This window comes from Anguilla rostrata, chromosome 2, assembly GCF_018555375.3.
Source record: "Anguilla rostrata isolate EN2019 chromosome 2, ASM1855537v3, whole genome shotgun sequence".
Classification (NCBI taxonomy): Eukaryota; Metazoa; Chordata; class Actinopteri; order Anguilliformes; family Anguillidae; genus Anguilla; species Anguilla rostrata.
The window spans coordinates 57,600,789-57,609,387 of record NC_057934.1 but is presented as its reverse complement, the minus strand read 5'-3'; the positions used below and the strand labels follow the sequence as shown (position 1 = coordinate 57,609,387).

General features: G+C 42.0%; 1 long non-coding RNA gene across 2 annotated transcripts; it reads left to right on the top strand.

Moving 5' to 3' along the window:
- Window positions 1-1,975: 1,975 nt before the first annotated feature.
- LOC135249286 (uncharacterized) lies at window positions 1,976-7,887 on the top strand. Of its 2 annotated transcripts, XR_010328633.1 has the most exons (3): window positions 1,976-2,892; window positions 3,005-3,078; window positions 7,706-7,887. It is a non-coding gene; the product is annotated as an uncharacterized LOC135249286 (long non-coding RNA). The 2 variants fall into 2 exon arrangements; XR_010328634.1 differs by lacking the exon at window positions 3,005-3,078 and having other exon boundaries at window positions 1,976-2,880.
- The last annotated feature ends 712 nt before the right edge of the window (window positions 7,888-8,599 follow it).

Sequence of the window (8,599 nt, the reverse complement as noted above, 5' to 3'; positions counted from 1 at the left end):
ATTTATAAAATAGGTGCATTTTCATCGGCAAGACCACTAAATAATCTGATTTTTTTAAAGATCTGTGGATTATCTGATTTTTATTAACAAGCCCTTTTTGAAAGCACGGCGAACGAAGACATCGGAGAAGTCAAATAGGCTGAGCAATGGTTGGTTAAAAACTATCTTCCAATACTCGAGCTAACAAACCGCTGCTCGGTGCATTCCCTTCTACGTCACTCAACAGCCTACGTCTTTCTGTGGTGTATTTTCAAATTTACCCCACCCCCTCCGCAAAATAAGACAGCGAAACTAAGTTTGCCTTTCCCCCAGGTTCCAGTTATTTATTTATTTTTACAAAACGAAAAGGCTTGTATTTTTTTTAGCTGCTTAAAAAATATCTGGGAGGTAACTAGGGACACACCCCCAGTAATATAAGAATGAAATATAAATCAGAGCATGTATACCTAGCATTTTAGAGCATATTTCTGTGTATAAACAGGCCAACGTGACGCGCGACAAGCCGAAAAAATAGAACAGAAGCGAAAAACTACGCTTCAGTTCGCTTGTGTCGCGCGAGCTTCGCAGCCGGTACGCGACGCGTTCGCATCTGGTGGAGACGACGTCGCCCGCTGCCGTTGTAATAACAGTACTTCAACTACGCTTCAGTTACGCGCGTAATACGCGCGTAGTGCGCTCGCGGCCGATACGCGTGCGGTGGGTGCCCGGCTTTATTACAACGGCAGCGGGCGACGTCGTCTCCACCAGATGCGAACGCGTCGCGTACCGGCTGCGAAGCTCGCGCGACACAAGCGAACTGAAGCGTAGTTTTTCGCTTCTGTTCTATTTTTTCGGCTTGTCGCGCGTCACGTTGGCCTGTTTATACACAGAAATATGCTCTAAAATGCTAGGTATACATGCTCTGATTTATATTTAATTCTTATATTACTGGGGGTGTGTCCCTAGTTACCTCCCAGATATTTTTAAGCAGCTAAAAAAAATACAAGCCTTTTCGTTTTGTAAAAATAAATAAATAACTGGAACCTGGGGGAAAGGCAAACTAAAGTTTCGCTGTCTTATTTTGCGGAGGGGGTGGGGTAAATTTGAAAATACACCACAGAAAGACGTAGGCTATTGAGTGACGTAGAAGGGAATGCACAGAGCAGCGGTTTGTTAGCTCGAGTATTGGAAGATAGTTTTTAACCAACCATTGCTCAGCCTATTTGACTTCTCCGATGTCTTCGTTCGCCGTGCTTTCAAAAAGGGCTTGTTAATAAAAATCAGATAATCCACAGAGCTTTAAAAAAATCAGATTATTTAGTGGTCTTGCCGATGAAAATGCACCTATTTTATAAATGAAGTTGTAAGCAAGCCTTTATTGCACTTGTACTTCAAAGCTTCCGGTGTTCATGGCGTTGTGGTGTTCATATCCCTTCAAGATTAAAACTGTTACTGACTTTTTCATGATTAGCTGATTTTACTAAATCTGATCCTATAAATGTTTTGACGTGAATGGCAAGACAACACGGGAATTCCCAATGGTTGATTACGGATTATTTATTATTATTATGATCATTACATATTCTTCATGAAATTGGCACGCTTGTTAACCAAGCAAATAAATTAATACAGTTTGAGATAGATTGTTATGCAGGCTACGTTGCGATTTAAGTTATGGTACTTCTTGAAAGCGTTTACTTTCTCACGTAGGCTATTTACGAGTTAACGAAATATTACCAAATTAACAAACTGAAAAAGGTCTCTCACCAAAGTATTCACTTAACCCATAATCAACAGTCGTGAACAAACGTGAAATGCACGATGTAAAAGCCCACTGCAGACTGCGAGAGCTACTAGGAATATATAGCTTTTACGCAAGCCTTTGCGCGACACAAACGGAACCAGTGGAGACACCCTACGCGTCGCGCCGTGCTGCTTCGCCCTGCTGTTTACGCGACGCATACGCGACGCGTGCGGTGGGTGCCCGGCGTAACCTCCCCACCAGAGCAGTGCTGGGCTCACGGTCAACCTTAATTTAAGCAATTCAATAGATCTAGTTAAAAACAATGAATCAAATACAAAGAACCAGTTGGTTAGTTTCGATCATTTCGAAATTGAAATGTCAATTAGGGTAGGCCCACTACAGTATTTCCCGTATCTCCGCCAACAAACAGTGTAGCCCGTTTAAGGTTTTAAAAAAAGAAGATTTAACAGCCGAACAATGGCAGTAAAACACGACCAGCGCGGATACAATTAATGAGCGTTCAGGGTAGCAAGTGCCGTACAACTACCAAACACATAGCATATTCTGACAAAGCTATTACCAAATCATAGGAACAGGGGAAACCTACAGAATAGCTGATAAGTTTTAGGCAAGTAATGTTACGCTAAGTAAGAGGCAAAACAGCAGTACACCTTGGCAACCTAAAAGGGGGGAAAACAAACCAATAAACAAGGTAACCGGACTATTTGCTATGAATTGGGGGCCATAAGGCAATCCTACTTACCATACCTCTAGCCTACCTTAAGCCTCAGAAATGCACGCACATTGATTGGTGAAGACACACCCTCACTTTACTACCTCAGCCAGGCGAATCAATCACTCGCTCTGGCTGACGGATACCTGTGAATGAATCGGAGGGTTTGTTAGCCAGTGAAAACACGGACTTTTAGTTGAATATGCACGTCTTCCCAACATACCTACATGCAGCAACAACTGGTTCACTGTAGGTTCCAGCGATTTACTAGAGGCCAGGAAACTACAAATACAAAAGGTTATGAATTTACCATTGTGGATATTGAACCTTAAAACAGAGGAACAAGACTGCACGGCTACACGTACCTCTCACCAAAACAGGAAGACTCTCAGAAACAGAGGCGGGCACAAGAGCAGGAAACAAGGTAAAGTGAGGGGTACGTTTCACCTACCTAAAACCTATCTAGCTGGCGAACTACTCAGGGAAGAGGGGTGGGAAAACACGCAACCATTTTACCATGATGTCATCCCAAACAAAAACAAATGAAGAATCACTAGCTCCGGTCACATCAACACACTACTATTGAAGGCCATTATCTGCTCAAATGGCCTTCCATAAAACTGTAAGTGTTAACACTTATTTTAATTTAATGTATGCACAACGTCAGTAATTTATGCAAGACGTGCTCCCTTGCGTTGTTGTCCGACATCATGAATATGTACGACTACCTTGATTCAAGGTCCCTCATTGGCCACATGACATTAACGCCTCGTTATTTGCTCAAATGACCTTCCATAAGCGGCAGGACTACTCGCAAACTATTCAGTGACATCACTGAAGCCATAATCCTGCTAACTGTGACATCATTGTAATCGTGCTAACTACGCCATCATTAAAGCCACAATACTGCTAACTACGCCATCATTAAAGCCACAATACTGCTAACTGTGACATCACTAAAGCTGTCATCCTGTTAACTGTGACATCATTAAGGGTGTAATTCTGAAAACTGTGACATCATTTAAGTCATAATCCTGCTACTTGGGGGCAGGAGTGGAATCTCAACAGTCGCTGCAGCTAATTTTGAAGAAAATAGTTAATGAGACATTTTTGGAAGTACTTGAGGATTGGTCTGGTAAATTTGGCTCTCTGAATGGGAAATAAAGCTAACGCAGAAAAATGAATGTGATGATGTGCAAACAGTACACAATTGATTCCTGTATTACATATATTTTAACTGGGGATTTGGATTAAATGTTTGTATGTCTGGTCTTGGTTGAAAATAAAAGTCACCTGCGGCTGCACAGAACTAACGGTGGAGGGCTGAATTTTTATTGCGTCTTTCATCACAAAGCGCTTTACAGTGAAGTGGCGGGTGTAAACTCATTACCCTAACCCCCTCCAATGTGTAGCACCCACTTGGATAATAATGGGAAATAGAAATGTAACAAATCATTAATAACATAATGTAAGTAATATGGGAAAGAAAAAAAAAATTCACAGAACCAGTGTCATTAGCCACAGCACCAGTCCTCTTTATTGCACCCTGATCACTGTGGTCAAGAAAGGGGATGTCTATGATTTCTGCACATGCTGAGCAGTACAGGAGTTGAAGGGAGATGATAATGCTCTTTGAACTCTCTTTCACTGCCACACTGAATGATGGATTTTGTGCATAACACAAAGGGTTAACTATATATATATATATATATATAGTAAAAATATATACATTTCACAATACCACTCAATTGGCAACGGAAAACAAAGGGAAACATACATTCACTTACAACACTGTTTGCTTTGCGATTTATGGATCAGATCATTGTGTCAAACTTTGGAACGTTATTCTGCTGGCTTTATGTGGATCCAGGATTTTTGTTTCATCATACTAGCGCTGAATGCGTCCCAGTTATAAATACTTTTCCTTGAGAGAGAGAGAGAGAGAGAGAGAGAGGATTCCAGGATTGTGAAACATGGGAAGGAGGACTTACATTGGTCCATATGTTTCCCATCTAGAAATTTCCATAGCGATGTTCAAGCCATGACATATGCTTTTGTCGGCATAGAAAAATATATATTTTTGTTGGTGCACCTGAGACAGGTAGAGGAGTCTGCAGTGAAGGTTTTTAACATAGGTTGCTATGCTTGCATTTCTTGGCACCGGCAGTACGCTAGTGGCTCCTGCTCCTGTTATATAAATTTAAACCGTTAAGCAACAACAATGTTACAGTCGTGCATAACAGCAACTAACATACCCAATCAGAAATGAGCGATCAACAATAATAGGAAGAAAGAAGAAGGAAGAAAGAAAAAAGAGGAATAAGACAGAAGAAGAAAGAATGAGTAAGAAGATGAAGAAAGGAAGAAGGAGGAGGAGGAGGAGGAAGAAGAAGAAAAAGAATATGCAACTACTATAAATAGTCAAGAATGAAATCTAGCAATCAGCAGATGCAAAGCGAATGTCTGCACTGTAATCCTTTCCCTAAAAATATGACCTCATACTCACTCTCACTCTTCGGAATTTCCCCTTTGTGAAGTCCAAGCGACATCCCACATCTCGCGGTCAAGTTTTTGCCCATTCGTTTTCTTTGTTTTTCTTTTGTATGTACTGTATGCAGATGGATTATTGTTGGAGCACTTCACTGGGAAATGCCGGAGAAGGCCATAGGCCATGAAAGCGCATAGTAACATGCACACCGACAGCCAGGTGGAGGCTCGCTGTCCAAATACTATAGTGGCTCACTTCGGTGTTTATTGAAAGCCTGTACTTATAAAGTATGCAGACCTTCAGTTTGCTTATCACAGGTCCCAGAGCTCTCCCTGTGGAGTCCGATTGAAGTCCCTATACCATTGTAAAAATTCATATGTTTATCTAGTATGGAACCAAAACATTTATAGGTATAAGTATAATTTAGTGACAAATCTCCCAAAAAAACAAAAAACAAAACAGATTCGCTTCCTATTTCTCTGTTTTTTCTAAAGTGCACAATAAAGGTGTTTTCTCTGGCAGTCATTTGTCTCCATGTGAGGCATCAGACATTGACAATGTTTAACCTATTTTGAAGATAACGAACATGTTTCCCCAAATCCAGGTGATTGGAACAGAACACAGGGGAGTGGGTATGTGTATGGTATGTTTGTGCGTATGGTACAATAGAAGTGCACCACCTGGGAATCGAACCTCCAAACCCAGACTTGAAAACTCCTTTCCCTAACGGTTATAGACTTGCAGGAAACCTTCCACAGGCTTTCAGCCCCCTTCATTTACAGAGGAACTCATTCTGTTTTGTCTTCCTGAATGGGAATTAAATAAACACAGAAGAAATAGATCATAAATATGTGTTCCAGTGCTATACATGTATGCCTTCAACATAATGAAATTTCATTATACGGCACAATGAGCCTTCGCATTTTAAAAGTTACATTCAGATCTTGCACATCTCATGTTGTCTGATGTTGAACTTCAAGCACTCTTGGAAAACAGTCAGCCAGTGAAGTACTTGGCTAAACCTTGCACCAGTTTTGTATTGTGTCTGTTTGTTTTTAAAGATTAGTTTTATAAGAGCAAAGACCTGCGACCTCTGCCTGTACCCCACATTCCTACACCACTACCTCTGTGACCCTTGACCCGTGACCCCTTGCATGTGGTTGTAATCAGGAGATCCAATCAGAAGTGGGGAGCATGTTGATTGAGGGGAAATGAGGGTAATGAGAAACAGGCTTTGTAGCACACCATTCTACATCCTCCATCACACACACACACACACACACTCACATACATTTGCATGCACACACACACACGCAGACAAATCCACACTCACCCACACACACACACACACACGTATACACACAGACACACACGCACACACACACGTATACACACAGACACATTCATACACACACACGTATACACACAGACACACACACACACATGCACACACATATACACACGGACACACTCACACATATTCACATACACCCACACACACCCACACACACACACACACACACCCAAATGCACACTCACACATACGCACATACACACACACACGCTCACGCACACACACACACGTATACACACAGACACACTCCCACGCACACACACACACACACACACAAACACAGAGCAGCTGTTTAATCACGCCGCAGCTCATTTAGTGGCTGTAGTTAATGAGTTGTGGCTGCGCTCTGTGGAAAGGTCACCCAGTTTGCTGCTTTCCCATACAGACGGAGCACAGGGCCATTGTGTGGGACTCAGCCAGTCTGTGTAAAGTAAAAGGCCGGGATGGGGATCCCTGCTGCCGGATACCCTTTTCCAGTCTCCCCTGGTAACCCCTCTGCCTATCAGCTGAGACAGGCAGGCGAGGTGAGGGCTGTTTGCCTGTCCCTCTGTCCAGTCTGAGGACACCCAGCTAAAAGAAAGAAAAACTTGACAGGACCAAGTCTCAACCCCAAAAAAGCAAATAATAATAATAATAATAATAATAATAATAAATAAATAAAAATAAAACAATTGCAAGTACAAAATAAAGGGCTCAAACATAGATGATAAAAAGGTTCCCAGTCTTACATGGAATCAGGCTACAGAGGAAGAACCCATCCTCTGACTGGACAGCTTGGTATCAACAGTTAAAGACGGGCTAAATGGCAATAGAGAACTAATGGGGAATCCGTCATCGCAAATAATCATTGTTGGACAGATTATGGTCTGAGGTATTAAACTAGCTGGTAAGATAGACATCCCCTTTTATAGTAATGTCTGGTTCAGAAGAGCAAGGTCATCCATCGAGGTAGTGTCATGAAAGGGGTTTAACACAGGAGAGGTTCAGCCCTGGAGTAAAATGCAGTGAGAATATTCTAGTTCCTCTGACATCATGCTTTAATCATCACAGTTCTGCAGTTTTTCTGGTCTGTTTCACTCCCTGGAGCTGCTCCCTCTGTCATATCTCCTTCCTCAGGTTCTTCTCATCTTCTACTTCTCACTGGATCTTCTCTGAAGTCTTTTTCTCATGCTGCTAAAGCCTCTGTTCCTCTCCTCCTCCATGCTGTCAGACATCTGCCGGAGCTGTGTGATCTGAGTGTGGCCAGCCCTGTTCATATTGCTTAACATGTGACGTCCGCCATGACACTGACCAATGAGCACCTGAAGCTCACAGCCAGGCTGCACAAACGTCTCTAAACATCTCCTTTCCCATCTGTGTCCACGTGTGAGCAATAACTGTTCTCACATACCATTGTTTTACTTTTAGAATGGGCTGACAATCACTGCAATGCTCCTCCCAACCACCAGGGTGTGTGCTTCCTGACACTGCAGCTCTGCACTGATGCTCAATGGAGAAATACACAGCATCCCAACAGCATTTCCTTGTGACCTCATTTCTTCATTTAATAAACACTGAATTTTACTCGCTTTGTTGCCAAGTACAATGAACCTCCAGAAGCATAACATATGATTATTTCATGTTTTTTATTTTATTTTTAATAGCAGGAGTCACAAATACAGAATGATTGGACTGATCACAGTAGTTTTTAAAATGTAGTAAATGTATTAACTATACTATAGAGTTTTCTGGTCTGTTAAACAGACATGCAAACCGTCTCAACAGTAAAGGGCTTTGATGGTGTTGTGCAGGTGTGGGGTTCATATGCCTGCCATGGTGTGGGTGTGGTCTTAACCACAGAAGGCCAGATGGATGTGAATGCCTCCTTAAGGGTCTCTAAACAGCACAAACAATCATCTAATAATCTAGGAGGCCTTCTTCATGTGGTGCTCCAGATATTTCTCCCGAAAACAGAAACTAGGAAATACTAGTTCAGGCCCATACCCAGTCTGAATCCCCAGGAATCCAGCAAGTGAGGTCACAACCTCCCCAGGAGGAAGAAAAGACTCAAATAGTGGGAACAAATCTCTGGTCTGAATGAATGAATAAACCAATAAATAAGTGGCAATTCACCAAGAAGGCATAGATGCCCATTTATAACTAATAACTGTAATATTGACCCACAAAACAATAGTTTGCACTGTAATAAATGCAGATACCATTAAACAGGTAACTTATCTTAACGCAGCTAAACCTGTAACATTATTCTAAATGAAATCCTAAGAAAAAGGTAGGTCAGGGGAGCCATGGTGGCAGAGAGAG